At 35.5% G+C, this 12,780-nt stretch overlaps 1 long non-coding RNA gene across 1 annotated transcript; it reads right to left on the bottom strand.

Annotated features, from left to right (window-relative positions):
* Positions 1-8,043: 8,043 nt before the first annotated feature.
* On the bottom strand, positions 8,044-9,688 carry LOC116562327. Its single transcript, XR_004273878.1, has 3 exons — positions 9,550-9,688; positions 8,779-8,785; positions 8,044-8,054 (listed from the first exon to the last, which is right to left on the bottom strand). It is a non-coding gene; the product is annotated as an uncharacterized LOC116562327 (long non-coding RNA).
* Between the last annotated feature and the right edge of the window lie 3,092 nt (positions 9,689-12,780).

Raw genomic sequence — 12,780 nt, forward strand, 5'->3', positions numbered from 1 at the left:
GGCTCCTTAGATGTATATTGGCTCATGAAGGGTTTCTCTGTCTCTGAACAAGGATGAAATGAAAGAAGCATTGGTAAAGTGGAATTTTTGCCCTGGCAGGAGGAACCAGACATTTCAACAAATAAACACATACATCTGGTAATCTGTAAATGGATTGATTATTATTTTTTCTCTTGAGTGATTAAGAGCCTAGGGCTAGTTAATTAGCAGCTAACGAGAAAGATAGAGGGTGGGGAGACAGAGAGAGAGTGTGTGTGTGTTTTCTACTGATGAAGCTCTCATTGTTAAACTAAAATAGGCCTAAGAGTGATGATGTAAAAAGAAGGTATGTGCATTGTACTTAGAGAAAGAAACGAAACTCTTGGCACGAAAACAGAAATCTCACATCTCTGAAAACATTTTGATCAGCTGAGATCACACTGATTGTTAGGTTCAAGATACCATCTTCACTGACAAAATCCTAATAATTTTAGCCAAAAATGGGTAAGGTTTATGTTTAAGAATGAAATAGAACTACTTTGTGGATTCTGGTTTGCCAACACTGGTTCACTTGTTAATTAATTCATTCAACAAATCTTATTGAGTGTCTCCATGCCAGAAATTCTTCCAGGCAATGAGGACATTGCAGAATAATGAACAAAACAAGTGAGAACCTTATTTGTCTTGAAAAGTAAATGTAAAATTAAAATGTAAATCCAAGTTTACATTTTACAGGAGGATTTTTATCATCTTTGCTGAAAAATTTCCCCAAATATCCCTAAAAAGTAGTTGCAATGTACATTTTCTATTTCTTTTCTTCTTTCAATAATTTTCTCTCTCTCTCTCTCTCCTGCCAACTTTAATCCAATTTATACATATATTTAAGAAAGAGAAAGGTGATTTTTAAGTAAGGTACTAATATTTAGGACCTCTGACTTTTTTGCTTAAGGCATAATCATCTTTTGTCCAGAAAAGCAGCAGCACATTCTTGGGGTCCTGGCTGACTGCTGAAATGCTTTCACAGGTTTGGTGGCATCCAGCATCGAGAGCTAGTGCTCCTTTTTTGGTCTGCATTACTTATCTCCCTGGGCAATCTTGTACAGGCCATAATTTCTGCCTCCTTAAATAGGCTGCTGGATCCAAGCTCTATTTCCAGTCTGGAATTCCTCTTCCCATTGCCATGCAGTGTTTCTAAATCTTTCCCAAACACTGGGAGAACTCAAAGATGGAGGGAAATGTTGGCTCTAAGTGATAGTATCTGTTGTCTTACAATTAAATATCTAATGCCTACAATTTTTTTTCATAGTATTTACATTGGGTTAGACCATAGTTTAAATTTATCATCAGAGACTTTGTATTTTTCTTTGTACTTGAAGGAGTGATCATGCTACTCAAATCATGGGGAATAATTATTAAAATATGTTAGATGCTGCTCAAGCCAAGAATGAGTTGTAAATTAGAGGCAATATAATGTCATAGTTAAGATCATGGGCTCAGGGGCCGTGCTGCCTTGGTTTAAATTCCAGCTGACCTTGGGCACACAGTTTGCTCCTCTATCAGTGAGAGTAATAATAGGATCCACTTCACAGGACTGCTCTGTTGGTTAAATCAGTTGTTACATGTGAAGCACTTTGAACATTGCTTGGCATATAGCAAGCCCTATATTACTTGCATGATTAGGGTTAAGATTAAGATTATAGTCAGGGATAGGGGAAGGTAAATTGAGAAGCTAAATTAAGAAGATAAAAGTTTAAAACTTTATATAATGGGTTAAAGTTTGGAACTGACTTGTATGTTACCTGTGACTGCTTTGGGCAATATATAAAAAAAATAGTATGACACCAAATAGAAAACTATTAACTTTCATTAATAATATGATCTCATAAAAATAAATGGAATTGTGAATTAGCATTTTGAACTAGGAATTACATAACTGACAATTTGAATTTCCCCTTCTGTGAACTGCCTCCTCATGCCATTGGGCAAGTTTTGTTTTGTGTTATCTTTTTCTTATTGTTTGATAGGATTTCTTGCGTACTTGGCTTATTAGGGCAAAGTGTCCACTTCTCTGGTTTCATTTTTCCATGCAATGAATTGTTCCTAGAGTTGAAACTTTAAGTCTCTTGCCTACCTCTTATTCCTTCCTCCAAATGAATTATTTTACTGTTAAGATTAGAAGTATCTGAGCATGTCCTGTGCAGCTCTTTCTGAGCTACTCTTTTCTTGGAAACAGGAAGAATACAGGACAAGTGCACGGGTTTGCTCTGTGCCATGGAGCAAGGAACCTTTCCTTGTAGAGGAGACACTTATTTGTCTGGTTGTGTCAGTGCCACATGGCTTATTCTAATAAAAGATGAAATGTTAAGAAACTCATTTGATTTCAGATCTAAACCATGTTCTTTTTAACCAATTGCGGTTCTGGCAGAAAAGACATGTCCACTTAAATCAGATCTATTAGGGCAGCTTAATAGGGGGACCATTTATAAAGATATGAACATAGGGAAACCGATGAGGGAGATATTACTACAGGGATTATAAGAGCAAGAACCATTACTACACTGTGGCCTGAAAGGAAAGGAAAGAGAGTAGGGATATCTACCTAAACTTGGAGAGTAAATGCATATTGAGTGCCTGCTAGGAGATATTTAGAAGACAGGAGACACAGACTTAACTGTTATGGTAACGTCACTGGGTGATGCCAGCACAGATATATTCCAGTGCACTCCAACTTGAGATCTGAAATGCTACATACCCCAGCATATGAACTGACAGAGGAAGAAAGGAAGAGAAAAAAAATCAAATGGTTAAATGGTAGAACACACAGTTGTTCTATACCTGCTTCTATAGCTGTTTGTGAGATCTAAACTGAGACTTATACTTCCCTTTTCCATCACTGTGTTCCCCTTAATGTCGGTCAACACCTTGGCTTTTCAGAGTTATTTACCTAATGTTGTGCCCCATTTATGTCAGATTTCAGTGCTTGCCGATCCTCTATTCCTTGTGTTGTTTCAGTTTTTCTTTAATTATGACTATTGATGAAGGGAGTACTAAGGGTTGCCAAGCAAATCCCCTGGGTTTCTGATACAGTCTTTTATTTTTCCTCCCAGCCAAATTTCTGATGTGCAATTAGGATCAATAATCCTGAAATCTTCCGGGAGATGGAACTGGTGGTAAATTCAATGAGCTTGAGTCCATTGAATTTTCACTATCCTTCACTCTAAATCTTTGTTCAGATGTTCTCATCATATGGAATAACTTTGTGAAAAATAAGTAAGACATCTGGTATATTCACAGATGGTCAAGCTAACAGAAAACAACAGGAAAGAAAAGAAAATCTGTTGCCAAAACATTTGTGTGCTTCTATGAGGACATAACGCTGTTTGTGGTATAACAGAAATGAATCAACATCAAACTGTCACCAGGTGACCAGCTGTCCCCCTGAGGGAATAGTGACTCAGCCTTGGCCTCTGTTCCTTGGCAAATTGGGCACAAAGCAGTAGTAGTAGCCAAATCAGCTTTGACGACACAAAGTCCACATTGCTAAGATGAGGCATAACTCAATCCCTACTACCAAAGCCTCTTTACACAGGCTCATTGAGCAGAAGAAGCTTCCATAGCATGGTTCATCATATGAGTCATCTTTTCATTGTAATGGAGAATCTCCTTTGCAATGGACATAAGGATGTTTTATCTGCATGTATTGGAAAGGTACACTATACACCTTGTATCACAAATATTTTAATCTGGTTATTTTCAGGTCCTTGACCCTGAAACAGGATTAGGTCCATTGTCTTGTGAAAGGAAAGACAATCTTTTGTTTCACACAAAGTGGACAATCAGATGGTGGAATTTTCCCTCATCACTGTCTTTTGGGGGCGGCGCCATAGTGGGCTGTAGTGTGGTGGCCATACATTTTTGCCTGCTGTCAACCTACCATACAAATCTATAGCAAACCAAGACACTCTATGTTTTTAAACTTGTCTTGGGGAGCTTTCCTGGAGGCCATAGAGGTATCTTGAGAAAGAGATTAAAAAGTGGTGAATAGGTACTATGAAAATGTGAGCTCCCTGCTTCTGGAGTTTACTAGTGACTTCTGAATCTGCTTGAACCTAGTCTTATATATACTGTTTCCTTTCTGTTGTTGTTGCTTTTGGTCGCCCTCTGTCACCCAAGCTGGAGCGCCATGTTGGCACAGTTGGTCTTGAACTCATGGCCTCAGGTGATCTGCCCACCTCGACCTCCCAAAGTGCTGGGATTACAGGTATGAGGCACCGCCCCAGGCTACTGTTTCCATTTGACAGTGCAATTCTCTTATATATATTTAAAGTGTACATGATGTTTTGATATAGTTATATACAGTGCAATAATTAAACTAATTAACATATCCATCACTTCACATTGTTTTTGTATGTGACAAGAGTATTTACAATCTACTGTTTTAGCAAATTTCAAGAATAAAATACAGTATTAATAATTATAGTCATGCTATTGCACATAAGATCTCCAGAATTTATTAGCAATATGAGTTTAAAATTATAATTTTTACTCTAATTACATCTCTATCTACATGCCAAGTATTGATGATTAGCATTTTTCTTATTATTAATATATTTTCTAATTTTCACTATGAGTTATTTTTTGATGCATATGTTACTTAGAAGTACATTTGTTTTAAATTTCCAAATTTATGGTTTTGTTTTTATCATCAAACTTAATTGATTTACTGGCTTTTATTTAAACTTTTAATTTTTAGATAATTGTGGATTCTCATGCAGTTGTAAGAAAAATACAGAGAGATCTCATTTTCCCGCAATGTTAGCATGTATGCAGAGTACAGTTTCACAACCACTATATTGACATAGATTTATCAAGATATATAACAATTTTCTCACAAGGATCCCTCATGTTTTCCTCTTATAACCACATCCACTTTTCTCCTCTACCTCTATCCCTGTCTACCCCATCTTTAAACCCTGGCAACTACTAATTTGTTTTTCACTTGTATAATTTTCTCAATTATAACTATTGCAAATTGCAACCATTTCCATTTTCTATTTCACTCAGCAATTCCCTGGAGATCCATTTGAAATGTTGCATGTATCAACAGTTTGTTTCTTTTTATTGCTGTGTAGTATTCTATGGTATGGATGTACCAAATTTGTTTAAACATTCTCTGTTGAAGGATTAGATTATTTATAGTTTTTCACTATTATCAATAAAGTTGCTATGAACATTTATATACAGGTTTTGGTGTAAATATACGTTTTCATTTCTTTGGGAAAATCAGAATGGCAATTTTTGGATCATATGATAGTTGCACACTAAATTTTTAAACCAATGACCAAATGAGTTTCCAGAGCAGCTTTATCATTCTATATCCTACCAGCAATGTATGAGAAATCCAGTTTTTCTGCCGTCTTGCCAGAGTTTGATGTTTCATTGTTTTTCTTTTTTTAATGTTAGCCATTCTCATAGGTGTGTAGTGATATGTCACTGCAGTTTTAATTTGCATTTCCCTAATGGCCAGTAGTGTCAAACATCTTTTATTGTTTTATGTTCCGGTTCTTTCATTTATTCATTTTTTAAATTGAGAAATAAAATTATATATATTTATTGTGTATATGATGTTTTGAAATAGACATACATTTTAGAATAGCTTAATTAAGCTAATTAACCTAATTAATATATTATCTCACATTCTTGTCAGTTTTTGTGGTGACAATACCTAAAATCTACTCTCAGCAGTTTTTAAGAATGTAATACATTGTTTTTAACTGTAGAAACGTGTTATACAATAGGCATTTTGTACTTATCCTCCTGTCTAACTGAAACTCTATGTTCTTTAACATCTCCCCAGCCCTGCTCAGCCCCTCATCCTCCAGGTCCTGGTAACCAACAGCCTACTCCCTGGACATCCATTGAATTTATTTTTTTTTATCTGTGTATCTTCTTTTTTTTTTCCCATTTATTTATTTTATTGCATTTTAGGTTTTGGGGTACATGTGAAGAACATGCAAAATTGTTGCATAGGAACACACGTGGCAGTGTGATTTGCTGCCTTCCTCCCCATCACCTACATCTGGCATTTCTCCCCTTGCTATCTCTCCCCAGCTTCCCACCCCCCAGCATCCCTCCCCTATTTCCCCCCAACTGACCCCAGTGTGTAGTGCTCCCCTCCCTGTGTCCATGTGCTCTCATCGTTCAACACCCGCCTATGCCATCTGATCTTTGACAAACCAGACAAAAACAAGCAATGGGGAAAGGATTCCCTGTTCAATAAATGGTGTTGGGAAAGCTGGCTAGCCATGTGCAGAAAGCAGAAACTGGACCCCTTCCTGACACCTTACACTAAAATTAACTCCAGATGGATTAAAGACTTAAACATAAGACCTAACACCATAAAAACCCTAGAAGAAAATCTAGGCAAAACCATTCAGGACGTAGGTGTAGGCAAGGACTTCATGACCAAAACACCAAAAGCATTGACAACAAAAGCCAAAATAGACAAATGGGACCTAATCAAACTCCACAGCTTCTGCAGAGCAAAAGAAACAATCATTAGAGTGAATCGGCAACCAACAGATTGGGAAAAAATTTTTGCAGTTTACCCATCTGACAAAGGGCTGATATCCAAAATTTACAAAGGACTAAAGCAGATTTACAAGAAAAAAACTAACAAGCCCATTCAAAAGTGGGCAAAGGATATGAACAGACACTTCTCAAAAGAAGACATACGTGAGGCCAACAAACATATGAAAAAATGCTCATCATCACTGGTCATCAGAGAAATGCAAATCAAAACTACACTGAGATACCATCTCACGCCGGTTAGAATGGCGATCATTAAAAAATCTGGAGACAACAGATGCTGGAGAGGATGTGGAGAAATAGGAACACTTTTGCACTGTTGGTGGGAGTGTAAATTGGTTCAACCATTGTGGAAGACAGTGTGGCGATTCCTCAAGGACCTAGAAATAGAAATTCCATTTGACCCAGCAATCCCATTACTGGGTATATATCCAAAGGATTACAAATCGTTCTACTATAAGGACACATGTACACGAATGTTCATTGCAGCACTGTTTACAATAGCAAAGACCTGGAACCAACCCAAATGCCCATCAACGATAGACTGGATAGGGAAAATGTGGCACATATACACCATGGAATATTATGCAGCCATCAAAAACGATGAGTTTGGGTCCTTTGTGGGGACATGGATGAACCTGGAAACCATCATTCTCAGCAAACTGACAGAGGAGCAGAAGATCAAACACCGCATGTTCTCACTCATAGGCAGGTGTTGAACGATGAGTGTATCTTCTTTAGTAAATGAAATGTCTCTTCATGTCTTTTGCCCATTTTCTAATTGGACTGATTTTTTTTCATTATTGAGTTCTGGGAGACTTTCATATATTTTAGATCATAGTCTTTTGTCAGATACATGGTTTGTAAATATTTTCTCTGTCTTTGTCTTATCTTTTCATCCTCCCAACAGGCCCATTCTTAGAGCAAAAGTTTTCAATTTTATAAAGACCAGTTTAGCAGTTTTTCATATTCTAATGGATTGGGCTTTGTTGTCCAGTCTAATAACTTCTCATCTACTCCTAAATTCAGAAGATGTTTTCAGGAGATTTTTCCCAGAAGTTCCATAGTTGTATATTTTACATTTAGTTTCATAATTAATCTTGAGTTAATTTTGTATAAAATATGAGGTTTAGATTGAGGTTCACTTTTTTTCCCTCTGGATGTCCAATTATTTTAGTACTATTTGTTGAAAAGGTTATTTTTATTTATTTAATTACCTTAGAACACTTGTCAAAAATCAGCAGGGCATATTTTTGTGGATCTATTTCTAGGTTCTCTATTTTACTGCATTGATCTATATGTCAATTATCCCACCAATACCACACATCCTTGATTACTACAGCTATGTAATAACTCTTCAAATTGGGTAGACTGATATCTTCCCTTAATTCTTCCTTTTGTCAGAACTATTCAGGTATTCCCATTTCTATGTCTGTCCATATAAATTTTAGAATAATCATATATATATACATATACATATTTCATTACTTTTGAACAAAAGTAGTATATATACAAAAAATCTTGTGAGAATTTTGAAAAAATGTTTGCAAATTGCATTAAACCTGGATATCAATTTGGGGAGAATTATCATCTTTACTATGTTGAGCCTTTCACTGTATGAACATGATATGTCTTTTCCATTTATTTGTGTCTTCTTTAATTTCTTTCATCAGCATTGTAGTTCTCTGTATACAAGTCATGTATACATTTCGTTAGATGTATACCTAATTACTTCATATCTAATCTTGTATCTGAATTATTTCTTTTGGATTTCTATAGTGTTAGAACAAATCACACCCCTACTTTCTACTGTGTAGACACAGCTATTACAGCTAAGAGAGAAAAGACTTATTTTCCCTATGTTTTAAGTGGAGCATCTAGCACACATTTTCAAAGCACCTGAAAAATGTTTGAATAGCTTTGTTATTGCCTTATAATTTATCATAGTATTCCCTTTTCTCTTGCTATCACTTTGGAAAAAGAAGCTATATTTAATGTTGATTTTCTCAGCTATTGCTTCCACTGATTTGATTTAGCTTGAAACAAAATAGAGTTGTTGAATTGATTGTTTTTTGTTTTTTTTCATTTTAAAGTATGTAAGAAAATTATGATTTAAGAAAATTCCTCTGTGAATCACACATTTTTCCGGAAAATTTTGATAGTTAAATTTCAAAATATCGCCCACATCTTTGAGAGCGGGAAATGACTAACAAAAGAGCTTCATATCTAGGTTAGTCTGTCTACGGAATAAAAGTATACATTTTAATGTTTATAGTTTCAAACATTTTTTACCTGTTAGCTAATGAACATGCGAAAACTGCATAAAACAAACATCCTGATGAAATTCTTTTCATGGAGTTTGCTATTTATTTATTAAGAACAAAACTGCTGTTAATGGTTATTCACTTTTTCTCTCATCCCTATGGCATGTTATAGTCAGATACTGAACATGCAGAAAAAATAATTCTATTCATTGTGAATCCAATTTTCACTCTCAAAGTCCAAATTATCTTCTACCTAAAGTTAGAGACGTGTTAATAGAGATAAAATTCTCAGTAACACTTGACTTTTGAGTAATTAAACATCATAAAAAAGAATCAGTAGTACTTCCCATCACTGGAGGTCCAACTAAAATAATAATAATAATAATAATTTATATATAGTAACACCTTATGTTTTTATCTTAGTATATTTAGGGATAGATAAGGGATAATGTCAAGTTTTTAATCTTCATTTTTAATAAAATGTTTCTAATGAAGTAGACATGGTAAAATTTTCTTTTATAATTTCTTAAATTTTCTCTGATTCTTTAAAATTAGCTAAATCCAAGTTTTCTAAAATTATATTAAAATTGACAGAACAAAATTGCAAAAACTCAATGCACAATTAATTTTTGAAAAATATTCCTTATTAGTTCAAAACTGATTTATCAAAACCTGAAAACTTTAATATTACTGTCAGTAATGTTAGCCAGCCTGGTACAAAAAAAATTGCAACAAAAGTCAAAATTGACAAATGGGCTTTAATTAAACTAATGAGCTTTTACACAACAAAAGAGACTAGCATCAGAGTGCACAGGCAACCTACAGAATTTTGCAGTTTACCCATCTGACAAAGGTGTAATATCCAGAGTCTACAAAGAAAAACAAATTTAATTACTAAAAAAAATAAACAACTTCATCAAAAAGTGAGCAAAGGATATGAACAGACACTTCTCAAAAGAAGATATTTATGTGGCCAACAAACATATGAATGAAAGCTCATCATCACTGGTCATTAGAGAAATGCAAATCAGAACAGCAGTGAGATACCATCTCAAGCCAGTCAGAATGGTATTATTAAAAAGTCAGTAAACAATAGAGGCTATGGAGAAATAGGAATGCTTTATACTGTTGGTGGGAGTGTAAATTAGTTCAACCATTGTGGAAGATAGTGTGGTGATGCCTCAAGAATCTAGAATCAGAAATACCATTAGACTTAGCAATCCCATTACTGGGTATTATTGGGTATATACCCAAAGGATTATAAATCATCCTACTATAAAGACATACACACATGTGTGTTTATTACAGCACTGTTTACAACAGAAAGACTTGGAGTCAACCCAAATGCCTGTCAATGTTAGACTGGATAAAGAAAATGTGGCACATATAGACCATGGAATAGTATGCAGCCATAAAAAAGTGTGTGATCATGTCTTTTGCAGGGACATGGATGAAGTTGGAAGGCATCATTCTCAGCAAACTAACACAGGAACAGAAAACCAAACACTGTATGTTCTCACTCTTAAGTGGTAGTTGAACAATGAGAGCACATGGACACAGGGAGGGGACCAACACACACTGGGGCTTGTCAGGCAGTAGGAGGCAAGGGGAGGGAGAGCATTAGGACAAATATCTAATGTATGCAGGGCTTAAAACCTAGATGACAGGTTGATAGGTGTGGCAAACCACCATCACACATGTGTACCTATGTAACAAACTTGCACATTCTGCACATGTACCCCAGAACTTAAAGTTAAAAAAAAATTCTAGAGTATGCCTTACCAAACATTGGTATTGCAATGATTTCATGACTTGTTTTCTTACATTAAGGAAATAAATGCAATTCATACTTAACAAATAAATCAAAATACCTGATTGATTCTATGAGAATTTTTAAAAGGACAGAAAGGACAAAATCCATTTTTACTTTAAGTAGATTGCTTAAGAGTAGCAAATCAGAGATCTGGTTCTTAATTTTGGGTCTGTTATTTACTGGATATGATTTTTAGCAACTTAAAATTTTCCTATGTATAAAGTACACTAGCTTCATCAAAAGATTATCAAGATCCTTAAATAAGCAGTATATTTAGCTCATAGTAAATGCTTAAAAAGTAAGCAGTATCTATTATTATTGTTGCCACTTTTATGTTAATTTCTGAAATCTGGGCACTTATAAAAGGTGGTAATCAATAAAACCTATGGTGTACACAGGTTTTTTTATTTTTTGGAAGGTAACTATATTTAGAAACAGAAATATTCCAAAATACACCAATTTTAAATATAAAACTTGCTTTATATTCACCAACTGATTAATTAATTAAGAATATGTTGAAAATAACATAATTCCACATGCACATAAATGATGTTAACACTAACATAATTTCAGAATGGCTTCTTCCTCTTTATTTTGCATTTTAATTACTTAATTTACATGTACACAAATATTTTATCCTATTTTGGGGTATCTTATTTTAAAGTTTTGTATGCCTACTTATATTTAAGTTTGTAAAACTTTAATCGAATGTTGTGAGCACATATATCGATATTTTTGGCTCAAGAGTCTGATTTGTTCTGGGACATTAAGAATAACTTCTTTAATGAATGTTACCATTTTGAAAAGTGATCAGAGTAAATTTTCCTTTGAAATGAACACCAAAGGAAACATAGTCTGAAGAGGGAAAGACAACGATTAAATTTCCAGCCCACTGGCCTTTTCTTTTTTTTAACTTTAAAAAGATGTGATTGCCAAGATCTGAAGACGTCGTATTTAAATAGTTTAGTTTCTGTTAATACTCATGAAAATAAAATAGCCTTTGATGACATGGAAATGCTTCTCCATATACCTTGTTTTCCAGACATGTTTACCTAATCTAAATTTTTCCCAAGAAAGAATGTTGAGGCATGGAAATGTTGTCTTGTGTATTATTTCTCATGTCCTTTTCCATTTGGTGTGATTTCTTCAGATTTGGACATTTGACACAGTTCGCATTTGGCAGCTGGAAGTCGTGGGAAGAATTGTTTCCAACTGTTTCTTTTATACGTCATTTTAGCACATGGAGCAGAGGACTCACAGCCTCATGCAATTAAGTCACTGATGTCTATCTTTTTATTTTAATTTTTTTGTTATTCCTTCCATTCTCTCATTTGCCATGTATTGTAGTGGAAAACTTTTTATATACAAAATTTTGCATTGATTTTAAGATCCATAAAGGCTTACTTTCTTTACCAAATTTCAACTTCATATAAAGGATTCTGTTTTGCAGTACAGATTTCTCTTCCGTGTTATAAATTTAATCACCTTGACTTTCGGAGGTCAATGCAGGTGGATCACCTGAGCTCCAGATCAACTGCAAGAACAAACCAGCAATACCAAGAGACCCACAGACCCTCTGAAGGAAGCAGACTGCTCCTGTAGGACCAAGGAGACATCCCAAATACTGTGAATGCCCCAACTGTGGGAGTAAGAAAGGGAGACCCTCTTCTCCTGAATACATATTCCCACTGGAGAAGCTGAACGTCTGTTTACAGAAGAAGTCTCCGACTTTACCTGGTGCTGAGTCAAGTTAGAACCAAGAGAAATATAGGTGTAGAGGAAGCAGCAGAAAAGCCCTGGGAGCTTGCTGGGTCCCCAAGCATCCCATTCTTGCCTGGCACCAAAGGGATCCAACAGGAGAGTGGCCAGAGGAGCAGGGGGTAAAACGCCACAGGGAGAAGGAATGCTGTAGCTGAACTTTGTAACAATTTGAATGGGGCAAGAAGCCTCCTGGTTTTCAAGCCCTTCTTGCCCTCTGCCTGGAAACAGACTTGGGGCTGTGTGTGTGTGTGGGGGCACAGTGGGAGTGACACTGGCTCTTCCATTTGCGTGGGAGCTGAGTGAGGCATGTGACTGCCAGCTTTTCCCTACTTCCCTGACAACCTGCGTGACTCAACAGAGGCAGCCATAATCCTC

This window comes from Sapajus apella, unplaced genomic scaffold (assembly GCF_009761245.1).
Source record: "Sapajus apella isolate SASKATOON/1434 unplaced genomic scaffold, GSC_monkey_1.0 scaffold32, whole genome shotgun sequence".
Taxonomy (NCBI): Eukaryota; Metazoa; Chordata; class Mammalia; order Primates; family Cebidae; genus Sapajus; species Sapajus apella.